The sequence below is a fragment of the Sminthopsis crassicaudata genome, chromosome 1, assembly GCF_048593235.1.
Source record: "Sminthopsis crassicaudata isolate SCR6 chromosome 1, ASM4859323v1, whole genome shotgun sequence".
Taxonomy (NCBI): domain Eukaryota; kingdom Metazoa; phylum Chordata; class Mammalia; order Dasyuromorphia; family Dasyuridae; genus Sminthopsis; species Sminthopsis crassicaudata.
The window spans coordinates 157434163-157455560 of NC_133617.1; positions in this window are offsets into that span (position 1 = coordinate 157434163).

Consider the following 21398-nt stretch of genomic DNA (forward strand, 5'->3'; position numbering starts at 1 on the left):
ACCTTTACTCTGTATGTATCTACCTACTTTAAATGTGTTTCCTGTAAGCAACATATTGTAGGGTTCTGACTTTTGATTTAGTCTGCTACCTGCCTCTGCTTAATGTGCCATTCACATTTACAGTTAAAATTACTAATTCTCTATTTCCTGCCATCATATTATCCTCAGATTATGCTTTTTTTTCCTTGTCCCCCCCAAGTCTTTTTTCCCATTATTAAAATTATGAGCCCCACTTGTGTCACGCAGCTCTCCCTTTTTAGTATCTCTCCCCCATCCTTTCAAGTCTCTTCCCCTTTCCTGTACCCTTCCCTTATTACTCTTTTCTTTTTTCCTTTTCCTCTCCCCCCTTTTAATGAGGTGAGATATAATTCTCTGTAAAAGAAATATGTCAATTATTTTCTCTTTGAGCCAATTCTGATGACAGTACAATTCACACAATGTTTTTCCCTCTCTCTAAATTCCCTCAAATATGATAAATTTTCTTTGCCTCTTCCTGGGATGTAGTTTCCCTTTTTTTTATCTACCCTTTTCCCATTTTCTGACATTATCCCCTTTCCTTTTCTACTTCCCTTTTGTATGTTATATCAGTGAAATCAAATTATACATATGGACTTTCTGTATATCCACAACAGAAATACATTTCTCAAGAGTTCCTTTTACCTTTTTTTGCTTCTCTTGAATCCTATGGTTGGAGATCAATTTTTTTGTTTGTTTGTTTAGATCTGTTTTTTTCCTTAGAAACAAATGGAATTCATCTGTTTCATTAAATGTCTATCTTCTTCCATGGAAGAAATGCTCAACTTAGCTGGGTAGTTTATTCTTGGCTGCATTCCAAGTTCTTTTGCCTTTTGAAATATCAGATTCCAGGCCCTTCGATCCTTTAATGTGGAGGAAGCCAGATCTTGAGTGACCCTTATTGTGGCACCTTGGTATTTGAATTGTTTTTTCCTGGCTGCTTGTAATATTTTTTCCTTAGTCTGATAGTTCTAAAGTTTGGCTGTTAGGTTCTTACTAAGTGCTAAGTCGGTACTTAACAATTCTCTAGTTCACATCTTTAGTTCTGGCCTTTAAGGGGAGTTTACCCCTTTGAACTTCAAAGGAGGAGTTTACATATGAAAAGGAGTTTAGACAACCTTTAAAAGGAGCAAGTTCATTGGTTGAAGTAATTTTCCCACAAGCCCCTAAGTTCTCACACACCCATTCTCTGGGAGGATAAAAGACAACATTGAGTCTGTAGTGAGTCTACTCTGGGCCATAGTTGAGATGGTGGCCTGGAGGAGGAGTCTGGATTGGGAAAGGACAAGACTTCCCAAGAGAACTTCAGGGAAGCTTGAGGAGATTCAGAGCCAGGATTCAAGAGGAAGAAGAAGAGGCTGGCTGGAGAAGAAAATCCTGCTCACAGAGGAAATGATTATACAGAAAAGAAACCTCCTCCCAGAGAAGGATTACAACTGAGACAGATCAGAACTTTACATTTTGGCGCCCAAGTGGGGCAAGGTCTTTTACTTATCCTGACAAGGACTGATTCTGAGCCCTTCAGAGGAGCTAGCTCGGACCTTGACATTTGGCCACAATATTCCATGGAGTTTTTTATTTTGTTTTGTTTTGTTTTGTTTTGTTTTGGGTCTTTTTCAGAAGGTGTTTGATGAATTCTTTCAATGCCTATTTTACCTTCTGGTTCTATTACCTCTGGGCAATTCTCTTTAATGATTTCTTGTAAAATAGAATCTAGGTTCTTTTTTTCATCATAATTTTCAGGAAGTCCAATAATCCTCAGATTATCTCTTCTAGATCTATTTTCCAGGTCTGTTGATTTTCCAAGTAAATATTTGATGGTTTTCTCAAGTTTTTCATTTTTTTGGTTTTGCTTGACTAATTCTTGGTGTTTCATTATAAATCATTCAATTTTATTTGTTCCATTCTGATTTTTAATGTATTTTATTCATTCACTTTTTTTTTTAACTTCTTTTTGTATATGTCCAATTGAGTTTTTAAATGAGTTGTTTTGCTCTATGGAATTTTTTTTTCATTTCACTATTTTTTTTTAGTGAATTATTTTCTTTTTCCAATTCACAAATCCTACTTTCTTGGGAATTCTTTATCTTTTCCAATTCACAAATCCTACTTTCCAGGGATTTTTAAACCTTTTCCACTTCACAAATTCTGTTTTCCTGCACTTCCTGTGAATTATTTCTTTTTCAATTCAAATTTCAGAACATTGTTACTCTCTTACATAGCTTCTCTTTTGTTTCCCCATTTTTCTTCTCTCTTTTGAGGTTTTTAATAGTCTCATCTAGGAGAGAGAGAGAGTTATGTGATGGGGACCAGGTAACATTCCCCTTCAGGGTATTATCTGGGGACTGTTTGCTATTAGTTTCCTCCGGGTTGCAAACCTGCTCTCTTTCTGTATAGAAGGTATTGATCGTTTTCTTCATTTTTAAACTCATTTTTAAAAACCTAAAACCTCTGCCTTCAGAGCAAGGTGGTTACCAGCTTCTTCTGCAGAACAGGGATAGGTATATGGACGTCAACTGTCTTGTGAATGGGCTGCAAAGGTACGAGGGTGCTCTGGGAGAGAGTTCCCCCCCCCCCCAGAAGTGATTCAGAGCTGGTTAGCATGGCCTGGGATGTGTGGCCTAGCAACTGCCCTGAGGCTAGAGGCTGAACAGTGAAAGTGTCACAACCCCAGGCCAAAGCCCCCAGGGGGCTGTGGATATTAGCAGCTGACCAGTGAATAGCCCCTGCCCACAGACTGGAAGTATCTCTGCCCCGGGAAGCACAGTCGGTGCTGTGGAAGTTTCACTGCTGTAGAAATTCCACTGCCTCAGGCCGAGCTCCCCACTGTGCAGATTAGAGGCTGCCCCAGGCTGTGTCCCCCTGCCTTGCAGATTCTTAACTGCCCTAAGAAAAAGCCCTGTACAGCAGAAGGCAGCTTCACAGCCAAGCCGTGATCTGTGCTGTCACTTCCATTTTGGGGTAGCTATAGGCAGACTATAGTTTCTGGCATTTTTTAAAATGGCTTTGATTTCTCTGCTGATCTGCTGTTTTGCAAGCAGAGTAGAGCAATCAGCCTATGCCAGAGTCGTCTGTCTCTGTAGCTTTTCTAACCCCAGAGGCCTCCCCAGCCTGATATGCACAATATGCTAGCCTAGTTCTATCCCTGTCTGCCTTGGTCTTTTTCCCTCCCCTTAGGACAGACCTTTTCTGATGAAATTCCAAATTATCCTTGGCTGTTAAGTTGTTGTACTTCTAATCTTCATGGGTATTACCAGTCTAGCACTATTTTTGAGGCTGAATTAAATAGTTGGTAGTGAGGGTAAGAGAGAGTTTAGAAAGTTGCATATGGCTTGTCCACCATCTTGGCTCCCCATTTAACCTCCACTTAAGGGAATTAGAGGTGGACAGGAGAGATATCTCTTCATATCCCATTTGACTGGACTCAACTTTGATTTCTTCTGCAAAGATCATTTTGCATTTCTTTGACTTCACTATGTTCCTGGGGTAGTTTCCTCTTACTCTCATGCCTTCTGGCTTAGGGTTGTACACTGAATTATAAGCTCCTTTAGGAAAGGAATTGTCTTTCTTTTTCATATTTGTATCCCTAGCATTTAGCACATAGTCTGGGACATTGTAAACATACACTCACACACACACACATACATGCACATATATATGTACAATAATACAGTACTCTCTCTTTCTCTCTCCCCTTCTATATATCTATATATAAATAACTTTTTTCAATGTAGATTACAGTGATCAAAAGGAGCTGCAGTGGAAAATACTATAAGCAGCTCAAAAGGAGACTTACAATAACAGGTGCAATAATATGCACCTATTAGACTGCCTGCCTGCATGCCTGCCTGCATGAAGTAATTAATGAATGAAAAATCAATTATAAAGTGTTACTAGATGCCAGACCCTGTGCTAAGGGCTAAGGATAAGAATTACAATCCCTTCATTCAAAGAGTTTACATTCTAAGAGGACATAATACATGTAAGTGTACTATCATTAAAATCTGATAAATGGACATTTACCCTAACATACTGGGAACCAGGTTGCTGCACTGCTCCTGACCAATGAAACAACACTGTCCTCAGCCAAACCCTGCTTTCTCACTACAATTTGGAGGTTATAAGGACATGTTATAGAGGCAATGAAAACTAAAGGTATATCAGATTTGGAGAACATCTATACCTCGTAGGGAGTGAACCCTTTTCAGAAGTCTGTAGGTCATTTTATACTTCCTAAAGGAGGGAAGTAGTTCATCAGCATGTGAAAAATACAACAGAAACAAAAATCTTACCTCCACAGCAAAGTTTCTGCCTCTTTTCTCCAACAGATCTTTTTTAGAGCAACAGAAGAAACTTAACGCTTTTTATTTTTTAATACAAAATTATTTATTATTATTTTTAAATAAAAAATTCTGAAATTTTCATGTAGCACTTCTGTTTCTAATGCTTTTTATAAATTTTATTTTGGCTAATTCCCTTTTAATTTTATTTCATTATTAATACACATTTATTTATGAATCATTTTTGGGAGATAAAAATCAGAACAAAAGGGACAAACCACAAGAGAGAAAAAAAAAACAACAACAACAGAAAAAAGAAGTGAACATAGCATGTGTTGATTTACATTCAATATCCATACATCTCTTTTTGGATTCAGATGGCCTATTTTATTCAAAGTTTATTGGAATTGCCTTGGATCACTGAATCACTGAAAAGAACCAAGTCTTTCATAATCGATCACCTCACATTCTTGCTGTTATTATGTACAATGTATTCCTGATTCTGCTTGTTTTGGCCAGCCTCAGTTCATCTTTCCAGGCCTTTCTAAAATCAGATAGTTCATGATTTTTTTGCTACCATGAAAAGATCTGCCACAAACATTTTTGTACATGTGAGTCCTTACCCCAATTTGTGATTTTCTTTGGATACAGACCCAATAGTGACACTGCTGGGTCAAAGGATATGCACAATTTTATAGCCCTTTTGGGATAGTTCCAAATTTCTCTCCAAAATATTTGGCTAATTCTCTATAGAAATCTGCTTAGTAAATAAAGAAGTAGCATAGAAACCAGGAAGACCAGGTTCAAGCCATACATGTGACATAAAATGGATTTGTTATAGGAAGCTAGTCACTTGATATCTCAATGTTTTCAGGCAATTCTCTACATCCTAAATGGGGTAATATACCTACCTACTTTAGGAACCATGCCTAATTTCGGAGTTCCCTAAGCCAATGAAATCACAAGTCTAATGCTTTTAAGCTAAATCAATAAGGACAACTTCTAATGCTACCTGTATTTGTTAATAATATTTTATTTTTCCACATATATGCAAAGACAATTTTCAACATTCATCTTTGCAAAATAACTTTTCTTTCTTTTTCTCCTTCTACCATCTCTAAGACAGCAAACGATCCAATATAGAAGAATTGTACAATTCTAAATATATTTCCATATATGTCATGCTGCACAAGAAGAATCAGATCAAAACTGGAAAAATACAAAAAAAAAAAAAAAAAAAACAAGCAAACCACAATAACAGCAACAATAGTTGAAAATACTATATTTTGATCCATATTCAGTCTCCATAATTCTCTCTCTGTATGCAGATGACACTTTCCATCACAAGTGTGTCAGAATTGCTTTGTATCACTGTATTGTCAAAAAGAGCCAAGTCCATCATAATTGATCATTACATAATCTATCACTGTGCACAATATTCTCTTGGTTCTGCTCACTTCACTCAGTTCATGTAAATCTTTCTTCTAGGTTTTTCTAAAATTAGCCTTCTCCTTTCTTATATAACAATAATACTCCATAACATTCATTTACCATGACTTATTTAGTCATTCCCAAACTGATGGGCATCTACTCAGTTTCCAGTTCCTTGCCACTACAAAAGGGCAGCTACAAACATTTTTGCACATGTAGATTCTGTTCCTTTTTTTCTTATCTCTTTGGGATACAGACCCTGTAGTGGGTGTGCTAGATTAAAAGTATGCACAGTTTGGGGGGCATAGCTCCAAATTGCTCTAGAAAATTGTTGGGTCATTTCACAACTTTATGAACAATTCATTGGTGTCCCAGTTTTCCCATATCTCCTCCAAAATTTGTCATTTTTTTTCTTGTCATTTTAACCAATCTGAGAGGTATTAATTAGTGCTACTTGTATTTTAAAGGGTTTTTTTTTAGGTCATTTTAAATGATGAACCTATAGAAGAAAGAGTCTTCATTACTCATTTATTCTTGATATTTAGCAGAAATTCCTATAGATTCAGGCTAGGTAGAAAGAAAATCCTCAGCACAACCCCACCCATAAAAATGTACAACCATATCCACCAATGAGTCCAGACTGCAATCACTGACTTTAGGAGGACTTCATTTTGCAGGAAGCTGCCATCTGTACTTTTCCATAAAAGAATTCACCACATTTCAACCTCACAAGTAAGTTTAGAATAAAAATTTGTCATGGAAACTTATTGATAGTAATTTTAGTATGACTATTTTCTGTGATGATGCAAATTACAGTTCCTGAGGCATTAGAAGATAACTCTTATAAGTTGTTGTGAGTTAAAAGATGTATCGTTTTGTGGCCAACATTTTGGACCCTGCTTTCCTTTGAAGTTATGCTAAAAAATAGTCTTTTCTAGAGGTTCTACCATATTTACATTTCATTTTATTCTATAACATGAGGCTTCATACCTTCACTACCCTTTATAAATAATACAATACTATGTATGGTTCTTTTAAAACTTTCATGCCCAAGAACTATTAAAATTCATCACATTATGTACAAATTACTTTCTGAAGGTTCTTTTCAAGATCTTGTATTATAGCTGCTATTGAAAACAGGAGTAGTGCAGTGTTCACATAAATGAAGACTATTGATTGACTTTATCAAGATCTTCAAGTTACTATGAAATTACAAAATAATAGAAGTAGAAGGCATCTTTAGAATCTCTTGCTTTTAGGCAATTGAAGGATTGTTATATAATAGAAAGATTGATGAATTTGGATTCACAGGAACTTAGTTCAAATCTTAGTCCTTTCACTGTGTGATTGATTAAAATCACTTGACCTTTGGGGGCTTCAACTGTAAAATAAGAATATTAGATTACATAATATCTTTCTTCCAGCTATAAATCTAAAATCCTATAATTTTTACTTCAAATCTTGGATCTATCACTTATAAACTATGAAACCACTGACATCTTATTTGAACCAAATGGAACTCAGTTCCTCATTTTCAACAATAAGAGAACTGTATTTTTAAGGTCTCTTCTAGTTATAAGCCTGTGATCCTATTATTATCTAAGCTATCCAGGAAAAGTAGTCATAAATTTTCTTCTTAAGGCAGCATCATATAGTGGATGAAAAATTAGCTTTGTGGTTAGGAATGCTGGTATTTGCTACCTGCTTCCAAATATGTAATCCAGAGTAAGTCAAGTAACTTCTCAATGTACCAAGAAACTCAGGAACTATAAATTGCATACTGGGTATGATCTTTGGTAGAGAATTTCCTTAGAATTTTATTACATCGATAAAATGACAGATTAAGATTAACTAAACCCAGCATATGCATACAGTATAATTGTTATCTATATATAAAGAGATAAATATAGATTTCAACGATAGAAATAGTTATGTGCAGATATAGTTATACATATATAGGCAAAAGTATACGTTTATATGCATATTATAAAGGTACATGCATAATACATATAGAATAAAGATATGTGCTTGCAATATATTAAAGGAAACACACATACATATGCACTATATCCATATATACACATATAAAATATATGCATGCACACATAAAATATTTCTCTATATTGTATAAAAAGTCTGTCATACATACATGATGTTTCAACAAATATAGGTATATATGAAATACATGTATGCATAAAGGCATACAAATCTACATGTGGTGTGAAGGCATATACACAAATATGTGTGTTAAAAGAATACATATACATACGAAATATATATCTGCATACACATGTATGCAGACATATAGTAAAATTATACAATTGTGCATTATACCCTAACCATATGTATACATGTCTATTTACTACATCATATATGTAGACTGTATGAATCATATATATATATATATATATATATGACATATATATATAACATAAGTATATATATAACTATTATATATACTTACATATACACATATTCATGCCTATAAAGATATGCACACAATATAAAACACATGTATATATGTGTGTGTATGCATGCATGTAGATGCACACATGTACTTTGGATGTATATGCGCACATGTATGAAATAAATATTTACATATATAACTCTGTACACATATATGGTAAGACAGCTAGGTGGTACAGTGAATAGAGTACTGGTTCTAAATTCAGGAAGATGCATCTTCCTGAGTTTAAATCAGACCTCTTACTTGTGACCCCATGCAATTCGCTTAAGCCTGTTTGCCTCAGTTTCTTCATTTGAAAAATGAGCTAGATAAGGAAATAGAAGACTAAATCTTTGCCCAGAAACCTCCAATTATGGTCACTGAGAGTTGGACAAAGCTGAAAAACAACTGAAAATACACATATGGTCAGAGTGTGTGCATGTTTATAAACTTAAGCACACAAGTGCCCATATATGTACATACAAAATGAAATATGTAGATTATATTAAAGATGTCTATATATATAGCAAAGATATACCAAAATCCCTATAAACTGCATACTATATAATTTATTCATGCATATATGAACATCTATACAAATATACATGTTTAGATATTAAAATGTATCAATATATACTTACATAATAAATCCATATATGTATAAAAATATGAATTTAAGTCCACAAATAGGACAGTGAGCCTTTACTTTCAAAGTAAATTTTTGTTTTGAATTGAAAAATATATTATCAAATATATAGAGAGTTAGCAAAAGAAGCTATGATTACATGGAACCAAAGTGGCTTAATAAAGAATGGATAGTAACCAGGTTTACTTCCATATCCTTTCATTATAGAAAAACCAAGTTGATAGATTAGAAGAAACTTCATATAGAGCTTACTTGTATTTTAGCAAAATGTGTAATAAAATATCTCAATATTCTCATGAAAAAGTTAGGAATATATGAATTAAATAATAATAGAATCATATGAAATATGGTCATATGAATGACCAAATCCAATGAACATTTTTTAATGGTTCTGTAAACTTGGCAGGAGATAATGAAGAAAATGTATTTGGCTCCACATATTATTAATGATTTGGATAAAAGCATATGTGGTATGCTTATAAAATCAGCAGATGACATAGCTAAAGCTTTAATGTTTATCAGAGCCCCCAAATATCTTAAATGAGTGTAATAAAAAATTCAATTGGCATAAATGTAAAGCTGTGAATGTTTTTGAACTTTATATTCACAAGCACAATTTGAAAAGGCATGATTAGACAATTGTTCCCAAAATATGTGGAATTTTCATAAATACCAAATTCAAAATGAATCAGTAGTGTAATAGAGAGAAAACAAGAAAAAAAGAAGCATTTACTAGTATGTTACAGGCACTTTGGTAAATACTGTTTCTACAAATATTATCTCTTTAGTTCCTCACAACAATCCTGTAAATTGAGTAAGCTAATAACACCGCTATTCCCATTTTCCACTTGAGTAAACTGAGGCAAACAGAAAGAAATTAAATGATTTGCCTAGAGCCACAAAGTTATAAAATGTAGAAGGCCAGATTAAAACGTAGGTATTATTGAGTTTATGAAGTCTGAGTAATCTATCAGGCCATCAAAAAAAAAAAATCTAATGCAATCTTGGGTCGCATTAAAAATGAGTTTCTATGAACAACAAAGTGATATTCATCTATACTATATTCTTTTTAGATTAGAATTGGTTTTAATAACCTAGAGAACATCCAGAATATAGGATCATGACAAGAATTATAATGGGTCTTAGGATCATGGTGTATGAAAATCAACTGAAAAAGCATACAGCAGGGGCAGCTAAATGGCACAGTGAACACAATACTGCCCCAAAGTTAGGAGGACGTTAGTTCAAACCCAGTCTCAGACATTTAACACTTCCTGGCTGTGTGATCCTGGGTAAACAATTTAATTTTTTTTGGCGGGGGAAAGAGCATTGCATGTTTAGACTAGAGAAGAGAAGACTAAGTGGAGCATGAAGGTTGTTTTTAAATATTTCAAGGAGAAGATAGGGGAGTAAGGTCAGGAAACTGTTCAAGTTCTCCCAGTTTCCCTCAAAAACCACATGAAACCAAGCCTCTGAACAGAGTCTGATTGAATGAAACCCCTCTCCAGCTCAAGAGAGATGAAAAAACTTCAAGAAAGGTCAGACACTATTATTCACCATTGTACTAGAAATGTTGGTTTTAGCAATAGAAAAGAAAAAAAATAAAGAATTTGATTAGGCAATGAGGAAATAAAACTCTTAATCTTTGTGGAAGATATGATGATATACTTAGAGAATCCTAGAAAATCATCTAAAAACCTATTGGAAATAATTCACACCTTTGACAAATTTGCACAATGTAAAATAAACCCAGATAAATCATCAGCATTTCTATATATTACTGACAAAGCCCATCAGGCAGAGAGAGAAAGAGAAATTCCATTTAAAATTACTGTCTACCTGTCAAGACAAACCCAAGAACTATATGAAAACAACTAGAAAACATCTCTCACACAAATAAAATCAGATCTAAACAATTGGAAAAATATCAATTGTTCATGGCAATTCTGCCTAAATTGTTCTACTTGTTCAATGCTATACCAATCAATCTGTCAAAACATTATTTTATAGAACTAGAAAAAATAATAACAAAATTCATCTGGAATAACAAAAGATCATGAATATTGGGGGAATTGATGAAAAAATACAAAGGATGGTGGCTTAGCAATATCAATCCTAAAACCATATTATAAAGCAGCAGTCATCAAAATCATTTGGTATTGGTTAAGAAAAAGAGTGATGGATCAGTGGAATAGATTAGATACACAGGACTATGGCAATGTAGTATTTGATAATCCTCCATCAGCTTCTGGAATAAAAACTCTCTATTTGACAAAATTTTTTGGGAAAAGTAGAAAATAATGTCAGAAACTGCACATAAACCTACTTCTTTTTTTGAGTTTTTTTTATTCAGAATTTTTTCCACAGTATATATGCATGAGTATTTTTTTATAATATTATCCCTTGTATTCATTTTTCCAAATTATCACTCCCCCTCTCTCCACTCCCTCCCCCCGATGACAGGCAATCCCATACATTTTACATGTGTTACAATATAACCTAGATACAATATATGTGTGTAAATACCATTTTCTTGCATAAATCTACTTCTTATATCTCATATTAAAATAATGTCAGAATGGATACATGATGGGCATAAAGCATGATATTATAAACAAATTAGAGGAACAAAGGATAATTTACCTCTCAGATCTTTAGAGAAGGGAGGAATTTGTGACCACGAGGAAGTGGAGAACATTATGAAAGGCAAAACAGACAACTATATTAAATTAAATTAAAAAGTTTTTGCACAAACAAAACCAACAAAAACAAGATTAAAAGGGAAGCACAAAGTTGGGGGAAAATCTTTATAGTTGGCATTTTTGATAAAGGTATTCTAAAATATATTTCTAAAACATATAAAGAACTCTGTCAAATTTATAAGAATACCAGTTATTCCCCAATTAATAAATGGTCAAAGGATATAAATAGATAATTTTCAGATGATAAAATTAAAGCCATTTATAGATGACAACATGCTCTACATCACTATTGATTTGAGAAGTGCAAATTGAAATTATGCTAAGATACTCCCTCATACCTCTAGATTGGCTAAGTTAACAGAAAAAGATAATGATAAATATTAGACGGCATGTGGAAAAACTGGGACACAAATGCATTGTGGAGTTGTGAAATGATGAAACCATTATGGAAAGCAATATGGAACTATCCCCAAAAGGGTATAAAACTATGCATACTCCTTGAACCAGCAGTGCCACCACTGGGCTTGTAGCCTAAGGATACCTAGGGAAGGATTCTAGGAGGGAAATCTAAAGGTGGAAAAGGACCTCTGTATACAAAAATGTTTGTAGCAGCTCTTTTTATTATAGCAAAGAATTGGAAAAGGAGTAGATGCCCATCAATTGGGGAATGACTGAACAAGTTGTGATAAATGAAGATAATGGGATATTATTTTTCTATAATAAATGATGAATAATGTGATTGTAAAAAGACCTGGAGAAATTTACATGAACTGATGTGGAGCAAAACAAGGAGAATCAGGTATAAATTGTATACAATAACAGCAAGAATGTGAGGTGATCAACTATGAAAGACTTGGTTCTTCTGACTATTTCAGTGATCCAAAGCAATCCCAATATACTTTGGACAGAAAATGCTATCTGTTCCAGAAAACTCTTAAAGTAAATCAACACATGTTATTTTTCCACTTCTTTTTTTATCTCTCCCATTTTTTTCCTTTTTGCTCTGATTTTTGTATCTCAACATGACTCATAAATATTGAGTGTATTAAAAATAAATAAAATTACTACAAAAACATTTGAAGGAAATTCTTTTGGATATGAAATAATTGAGACTACTTTATTCATCTACAGACAGGAGTACATGATGTGAGGAATTTTTGCTTTTACAGAGATTATGAAATAAGGTTAAGTATAGGAACCAAGTTATAGCCATAAGAACAGAGAGCAAAGTGGCAGCTAAATGGTGCAATGGATAAAGTACCAGCCCTGAAGTCAGGAGGACCTGAGTTCAAATCTGACTTCAGACACTTAACACTTCCTAGCTGTGTAACCATAGGCAAGTCATTCAACACCAATTGTCTCAACAAAGAAAAAAAGAATAGAGAGCAAAGTAAAATATCATAATTTCTCAAATCTGTTATGTAATTTTATACTCGTGTTCATAATGAATAGCTATCATATTATATTCAAATATAAACATTGACAAATATATGTACCACAAATAACATGCCATCCAAATTCTTGTAGGCAAAGTTAAATGAATTACAGAAATAATCAGTAAAAATATTCTAATGGGACACTTTCTCTTTCCCCTGAAGAGCTATATATAAATCTAACCAAAAATAAATAAAGATGTTTAGAAGATGATATGATAGACCTCATGAGAAAACTAATTAGGAACAGAAAGGAGTATGCCTTTTCCTCAGCTCTACAGGCCACCTTCATAAAAAGTGACCATCTATTATGGCATAAAATCTCACAAACAAATTCAGGAAAACAAAAATATTTAATGTACCTTCTAAGACCATAATGCAATAAAAATTACATTCAATAAAAGAGCTTCAGAAGTATAAATTAAAAGTTAATTGGAAACTAAAGAATCTAATCCTTAAGAAGGGGTGGGTCAAAGTTAAAATTTTTAAACTTTTTTTTCTCATTATGTATGTATGTGTGCATTTGCAACATGGCTAATATGGAAATACCTTGTACATGATTTCACATGTATAATCAATATTATATTGTTTGATTTCTCAATGGAGGGGCAGGAGAGATGGAGATAACTTAGAACTCAAAGTTTAAAAATGTTAATTTATAATTGATGACTAAATAATTGAAAATTTGATAACCCCCCCAAGCTTCAACTTCTGGGATAAGAACATTTTTCACAAAAAATTGCTGGAAAAACTGTAAAATAATATGTCAGAAACTCAGCATAAACCTACACCTCACACCCCCAAACAAAAAAAAAAAGTTAAAAATGAGTTCATGATTTGGGTGTAAAAGGTGATACCATAAGCAAGTTAGGAGAACAATGGATAATCTACCTAGTAGATCTTTGGAAAAAAGAAGAATTTAAGAACAAAGAAGAATTACAGAACATTATGAAATTCAAAATGCACAACTTTGTTGCATTAAATTTAAAATTTTTGCACAAACAAAACCAACACAAACAAGATTAAAAGAGAAGCCCAGCTAAGAAATAGACTATTTCATCAGTGGAATAGATTAGGTTCAAAGGAAAAAACAGACAATAACTTCAATAATCTAGTGTTTGACAAACCCAAAGACCCCAACTTTTGGGGTAAGAACTCACTGCTTGACAAAAATTGCTTGGAACATTGGAAATTAGTATGGCAGAAACTAGGCAATGACCCACACTTAATACCGTACACCAAAATCAAGTCAAAATGGGCTCATGACGTAGGTATAAAGAATGAGATTATAAATAAATTAGAAGAACATAGGATAGTTTACCTCTCAGACCTATGGAAAAGGAAGGAAGAACTAGAGGTCATTATTACTCACAAAATAGAAAAATTTGATTATATCAAATTGAAAAGTTTTTATACAAAAAAAAAAACTAATGCAGACAAGATTGGAAGGGAAACAGCAAACTGGGAAAACACTTTTACAGTCAAAGGTTCTGATAAAGGCCTCATTTCCAAAATATATAGAAAATTGACTCTAATTTATAAGAAATCAAGGCATTCTCCAATTGATAAATGGTCAAAGGATATGAACAGACAATTCTCAGATGAAGAAATTGAAATTATTTCTAGCCATAGGAAAAGATGCTCCAAGGCATTATTAATCAGATAAATGCAAATTAAGACAACTCTGAGATACCACTACACACCTGTCAAATTGGCTAGAATGACAGGAATAGATAATACAGAATGTGGGAAAATTGGGACACTAATACATCATTGGTGGAATTGTGAATAAATCCAGCCATTCTGGAGAGCAATTTGGAACTATGCTCAAAGAGTTATCAAAAAGTGCATACCCTTTGATCCATCAGTATTACTACTGGGCTTATATGCCAAAAAGATTTTAAAGAAGGGAAAGAGACCTGTATGTGCAAGAATGTTTGTGGCAGCCCTCTTTGTAGTGACCAGAAACTGGAAACTGAGTGGAGAATGGCTGAATAAATTGTAGTATATGAAGATTATTGTTCTGTGTAAGAAATGACCAACAGGATGATTTCAGAAAGGCTGGAGAGACTTATATGAACTGATGCTGAGTGAAATGAGCAGGACCAGGAGATTGTTATATACTTCAACAACAATACTATATGATGATCAATTCTGATGGACGAGTTCCTCTTTAACAATGAGATGAACCAAATCAGTTCCAATAGAGCAGTAATGAACTGAATCAGCTACACTCAGCAAAAGAACTATGGGAGTTAACTATGAACCAGTACATAGAATTCCTATTCCCTCTATTTTTGTCCACCTACAGTTTTTATTTCCTTCACAGGCTAATTGTACACTGTTTCAAAGTCTGATTCTTTTTGTACAGCAAAATAACTGTTTGAACATTTATACATATATTGTATTTAACTTATACTTTAACATATTTTACATATATTGGTCAACCTGCCATCTGAGGAAAGGGGTGGGGGGAAGGAGGGGAGAAGTTGGAACAAAAAGTTTTGCAATTGTCAATGCTGAAAAATTACCTATACATAAATTTTTTTGTAAAAATCAAATTAATTAATTAATTAATTTAAAAAAGAGAGAGAGAGAAGCCCAAAGCTGGGAAGAAAAATTTTATATCCAGTGTTTATGATAAAAGTCTTATTTCTAAAATATATAGAGAATTGTGTCAAATTTATAAAAATACAAGTCATTCCCCAATTAAGAAATGGTCAAAGGATATAAACAGATGATGAAATTAAAGCCATCTACAGTCAGATGAAAAAATGCTCTACATCACTATTGATTAGAAAAATACAAATTAAAACAACTCTGAGATATCACCTGCCACCTCTCAAATTGGTAAAACTGACAGGAAAACAATTATAAATGTTGGAAGAGGTATGGGAAAACAGACCCTAATAAATGTATTAATAAATGCATCAATAAATTAATTATATGTTAATTATTAATAGGTATATTAACTATTAATAAATAAATACATTAATAAATTAATAAATGTTGGTGGAGTTGTGAAATGATCCAACCTTTCTGAATAGCAATTTGGATATATGCCCAAAAGTCTATAAAACTGTGCATACTCTTTGATCCAATAGTGCCACTACATGTATCCCAATGAAAACATAAAAAAGAGAAAAGAACCCACATGTACAAAAATGTTTTTAGCAGCCCTTTTTGTAGTGCCAAGTGATTATAAATTGAGTGATTGCCCATAGGTTAGGGGATGACTGAATAAGTTATGGTATATGAAAGTAATAGAATATTATTGTTCTATAAAAATAATAGACAAGCTGATTTTACAAAGGCTTGGAAAGATTTACATGAACTGATGTTGAGCGAAACAAGCAGAACCAGGAATATGATGTACAATCAATAGTAAGATTATGTGATGATCAACTATGACAAATTTTGTCCTTCTCAGAGGTACAATGTTTCAAGGCAATCCCACAAAACTTTGGATGGAAAACACCATCTGCATTCGTAGAGGGAGATATAGAGACTGAATGTAAATCAGTACATATTATATTCACTTTCCCCTCCTTTTTTATTCATTTTTTTTTCCTCTCATGGCTTTTCCCTTTTTCTGATTTTCTTTCCCTAAATGATTCATAAGGAAATGGTCTTAAAGAAAATGAATGTAACCAGAAAAAATACAACAATTATTTTAAATGTTAATTCACATGTAATTGGGAATTATTTAATAAAATAAAAATATATCAAATCATAATTTATTTTAACTGCAACATACAAATCATGTGTTGTGGGAATATTCTGAATATTATAAAAAGGGAAGTGGTGAAGATGAACAGTGGTAGCCAAAATAGGTATAACAACTTTTTCTAAAAAAAATAAAAAAATAATAAAAATACATTTTCTTGAAAAAATGTTTTCAGTAATAATTTTTAGCTCAAACCATGTATTTTATTTTTTTCATGGAAATCTCATTTAGGATTTCATTTTACACATTTGCAAACATGGCAGTTTAAACTATTTTGATGTTTTTATTTTCTAGTAAATGTATATTTAATACAAAAATATGTGGGATAATTAAATTCATTATGTGTTCAGTATTTGGAAAATCATTATAAAATGTGTTTCTTAGAGTAAGAAAATTATGCAAGTGACCCTTGCAGCTGGAGGGTTAAATATCTGAATCTTCTTTCTTTTCACTCCCTCATTCCCTAACCCCTAATCATTGTGACATTAAGGCAATGCAGTTCCAATGGGAATGGATTTTCTTTCTGAGATGTGGGGGAAGAACAGAAATTAGAAAGAACATTGTAAGTTTGGGGGGAACTGTATATAACCTTAAGAAAAAACTAAGTATTCACTGAATCATAAGAATAATTCCTTTATCTAATAGCGAGGTTTGTTTCTTCTGAAAAGAATCTCTGAGTGCTTAATTTTCCCTTTCTATGGACTCCTTGAATCCTGAATGTCTTATGTGTTTTTCACATAAAAAACATTTAAATCTGAGTACAAGTATATCTTCCTGACCCCTACATCTAATCTAAATGTGCCTTCCTGCTAATTTTGATTTTTTTTTTTTGTTTTGATTTAGATATGTTGACTCCACCATTGGAAGGTAAATTTCTTGAGGGCAGGAGCAATATTTGTTTTTTCTTTACATTCTAGTGACCTCTTACATATTTATCCCTGAATAAAGACTTTTGGATCACTTCATCCTAATTGATTCTATAACTATTTGAAGATCCTTTGAGTCTTTAATACCTTCTGGATTTTTCTATGGGATTAAATAAATGCTATCCTCTACTCAACATGTATCTTGGCTAGAGTAAAATATTTTTATTTGAGTGGAGGACTTTTTTCAAGTCATATTTATGGAAAACTAGACAAGAATCACATATAAACTATACTTTGATATTTTATTTGCAGCAACCCCAGGTGAAGTTAATGAGCCTAAAATAATAATCTTTTATGTGAATACCAGAGATGAGACTTGATGTCTTAATATGTCCAGAGTTTGGGGGGGGGGGATAAGAAGGCAAGCTTACATATAAATTACATATAAAGAACATATTTGTTTTCCTCTTAAGTAATTAAATACATATCAGAAAAATGATTTTCATTTTTGAATTGTGATACTTCATTGCTTATTTAATTTTGTAGTCTTTTCCAAGAAGAGTGAGTAAACATGAAATATTTTGTGGATATTCATAATCCACTAGAGATAATTACAGATACCTTTCATAAGTTATTCTTCATGAATCTCTGTATTCTTTCCTTCTGATGGAAGAATGGGGGTTCTTCTAAAGTAGCTATACAATCTCCCATCCTCTGATGAGTTAGTTTGTCAGCAAACATTTATTAAGTTCCTACTATCTAGCACTGAATCTAGGGATTCAAAAACAAAACCAAACAGTCCCCTTCTTATTTGTCAATATATTTCCATTAGTAACCATATTAAGGTGAATTTTTCTTCTATAGAAACTCTTCACCTACAATTTCTGAGACATCATATGGATAGAATTCTGTTCTGACACCAGTATTTGAAATTAAGACCTAAGATACTTACTAAATAATTAGGATGCATGCCTTTTTCAGAGATTAAATCTCCAGTAGAGCTTCGATGAGGGAAAATGAAGAAAAGGAATAGTCAGGAGCTAGAACCAAAATGGTAGAATAAAATGCAGGAACTCTCTTCAACTCTTCTCTTTGTTAGCACTAAGGCAGGATTCCTGTTGTTCATTCAAGTTGTAGTTCTGGGTGGAAATTTAGGACAAGGAGGAGCACTACCATATAAGCATTTGCAACTACAATTTAGGACAAAGGACCCACAAGTGCAAAAATGTTTATAGCAAGTCTCTTTATAGTATCAAAGAATTGGAAGATGAGTAGATACCCATCTGCTGGGGAATGGTTGAACAAGTTATGGTACATGAAGGTAATGGAATATTATTGTTCTATAAAAATGATAAAAAGATGAGTATAGAAAGGCTTAGAAAGATTTACATGAACGGATGCTGAGTGAAACAAGCAGAACTAGGAAAACATTGTGCACAATAACAGCAAGAACTAAGGAGACCTAATGTGAACCAACATATGCAGTGTTCACTTCTTTTTTCTGTTTTTTTTTTTTTTATCTCTCCAATGATTTTTTTCTGTTATTATTTTTCTCTCCCAATATGATTCATAAAATAATGTGTATTAAAATAAATAAATTTACTAGAAAAAAAAAGAATTGGGACTACTAAAAAGTTGAATTTAATAAACACATATGAAATGAGTAAAAATAAATTAAGAGAAACAGAGGAAAAATTAGAAAGAGAAATGAGAGTGATGCAATAAAATAATGAAAAATAAGTCAGCCTAGTAAAGGAGGCACAAAAAATACTAATGAAAATAATACCTTATAAGAGAGACTATGGCAAATGATAAAGGAAGTTCAAAAAGCCAATGAGGAGAATACCTTAAAACATAGAATTGGCTAAATGGAAATAAAGGTATAAAAAGTCAATGAAGAAAAATAAATAATTCTTTAAAATGTGGAATTGAGAAAATAAGGAAAAATTCCACTGAAGATAAAACACTTTTTAAAAAGTAGAACTGGATAAATTTTTGGAAAAGTAAATACAAAATTTCATTAAAGAAAATAATTTCTTAAAAATTAAACTGAGCAAATGGGAGCTATGGGAAATCAAGAAAGAAATCAATAAAAGCATAAGGATGAAAAAATAAAAGATAATGTAAAATGTCTCATTGGAAAAACAACTGACCTGGGAAATAGAATCCAAGAGACTTAACTTGAAAATAATTAGACTATATGAAAGTCATGATCAAAAAAAAGAGCCTAGACATCATCTTTACAAAATTGTCAAAGAAAATCAAGGGAATACCTACTTCAATTTTATCAGACAGTAAAAAAGAAAAAGGATTCATTGATCACATTCTGAAGGAGATCCCAAAATAAAACTTCCAAGTAATATAAAAGCCAAATCCCAAAGCTCCCAGGTAAAAAGAGAAATAGTTACAAGCAGCGAGGAAAAAATAATTTAAATATTATGAATATATAGCATAAGATTTAGCAGCTTCCACATTAAAGGATCAAACTAGGATTATAAGCAAGAATCAGCTACGCAGCAAAACTGAGTATAATCTCAGGGGGAAAAAAGATATTCAATGAAATAAAGGAGTTTCTAGTATTCTTGATGAAAAGATGCGAGCACTTGACATTTGACACAGAAAATTTGACATTCAAATACTAGATTTTAGAGAAACATAAAAAAGGAAACAAGAAAAGGGAATCACAAAGGACTTGATGAAATTTGAATTTTGAAATTTGAATTCCTATACAAAAAGATACTTGTAATTCATAACTTTCTCATTATTATGGCAGTTGGAGTATAACAGCCAGAGGCACAGGTGTTAGTTCAATGTGAAGCAATGATATCTACAAAGTTGAAATTAAGGGATAAGAGAGGAAAGTACTGGTGGAAAAGAGAAAGGGAGAGGTAGAATGGGGCAAATTATTATACATAAAAGAGATAAGAAAAAGCTTTTATTGTGGAGAGGAAGAAGGGAAGATAAAGGGAAGTGAGTGAACTTTAACTTTCATCAGAATTGGCTCAAAGAAGGAATAGCATGTATGTTTAATTTGGTATAGAAATTTATCTTACCCTACAGGAAAGTGTAAGGGAAAGGGGATAAGACAATGGAGGAAGGGGGTGATAGAAGGGATGGCAGATTGGGGAAGGGGGTAATCAAACACAAAACATTTTTGAGGAGGGACAGGGTGAAAGGAGGAAGAGAGTGAAATAAACATGGGGAATACAATTAGCAAGAGTAATAGTGGGAGAAAATTAAGCTTTTTCTGTCATAGACTTCAAAATATAGAGAACTGCATAATATTTAATAAAAATAAGATCCATTCTCCAATTCATAAATAATCAAAAGATATAAACAGTTTTCAGTGAAATAATCATAAGTGTCTATAGCCATATGAAAAAATGTTCTAATTCATTATTGATTGGAGAAATACATATTAAAACATTTCTAAGGTACAATTTCATACCTATTAGATTGGCTAACAGGAAAGAAAAGTAACATAATAAATATTGGAGAGAGAGTGAGTGAAATGAGACATTAATAAACTTGGTGGAGTTGTGAACTGACTCAACTATTCTGCAAAACAATTTGGAACTATGTTTAAAGAGCTATGAAATCGTGCATACTCTTTGACTTAGCAATAGCACTACTAGGTATATATCCCAAAAGAGACTTTTTAAAAAGGAAAAAAAAGATCTATATGTACAAAGAAGTATAACAGCTCTTTTCTGGGGGCAAAGACTTAGACATCGAGAGAGGATGCTCATCAATTGAGGAATGGCTGAAAAAAAACTGTAGTTGTGATGAAATATTATTTTGCTATGAGAAATGATAAGCAGGATGCTCTCAGAAGAACATGGAAAGATTTCC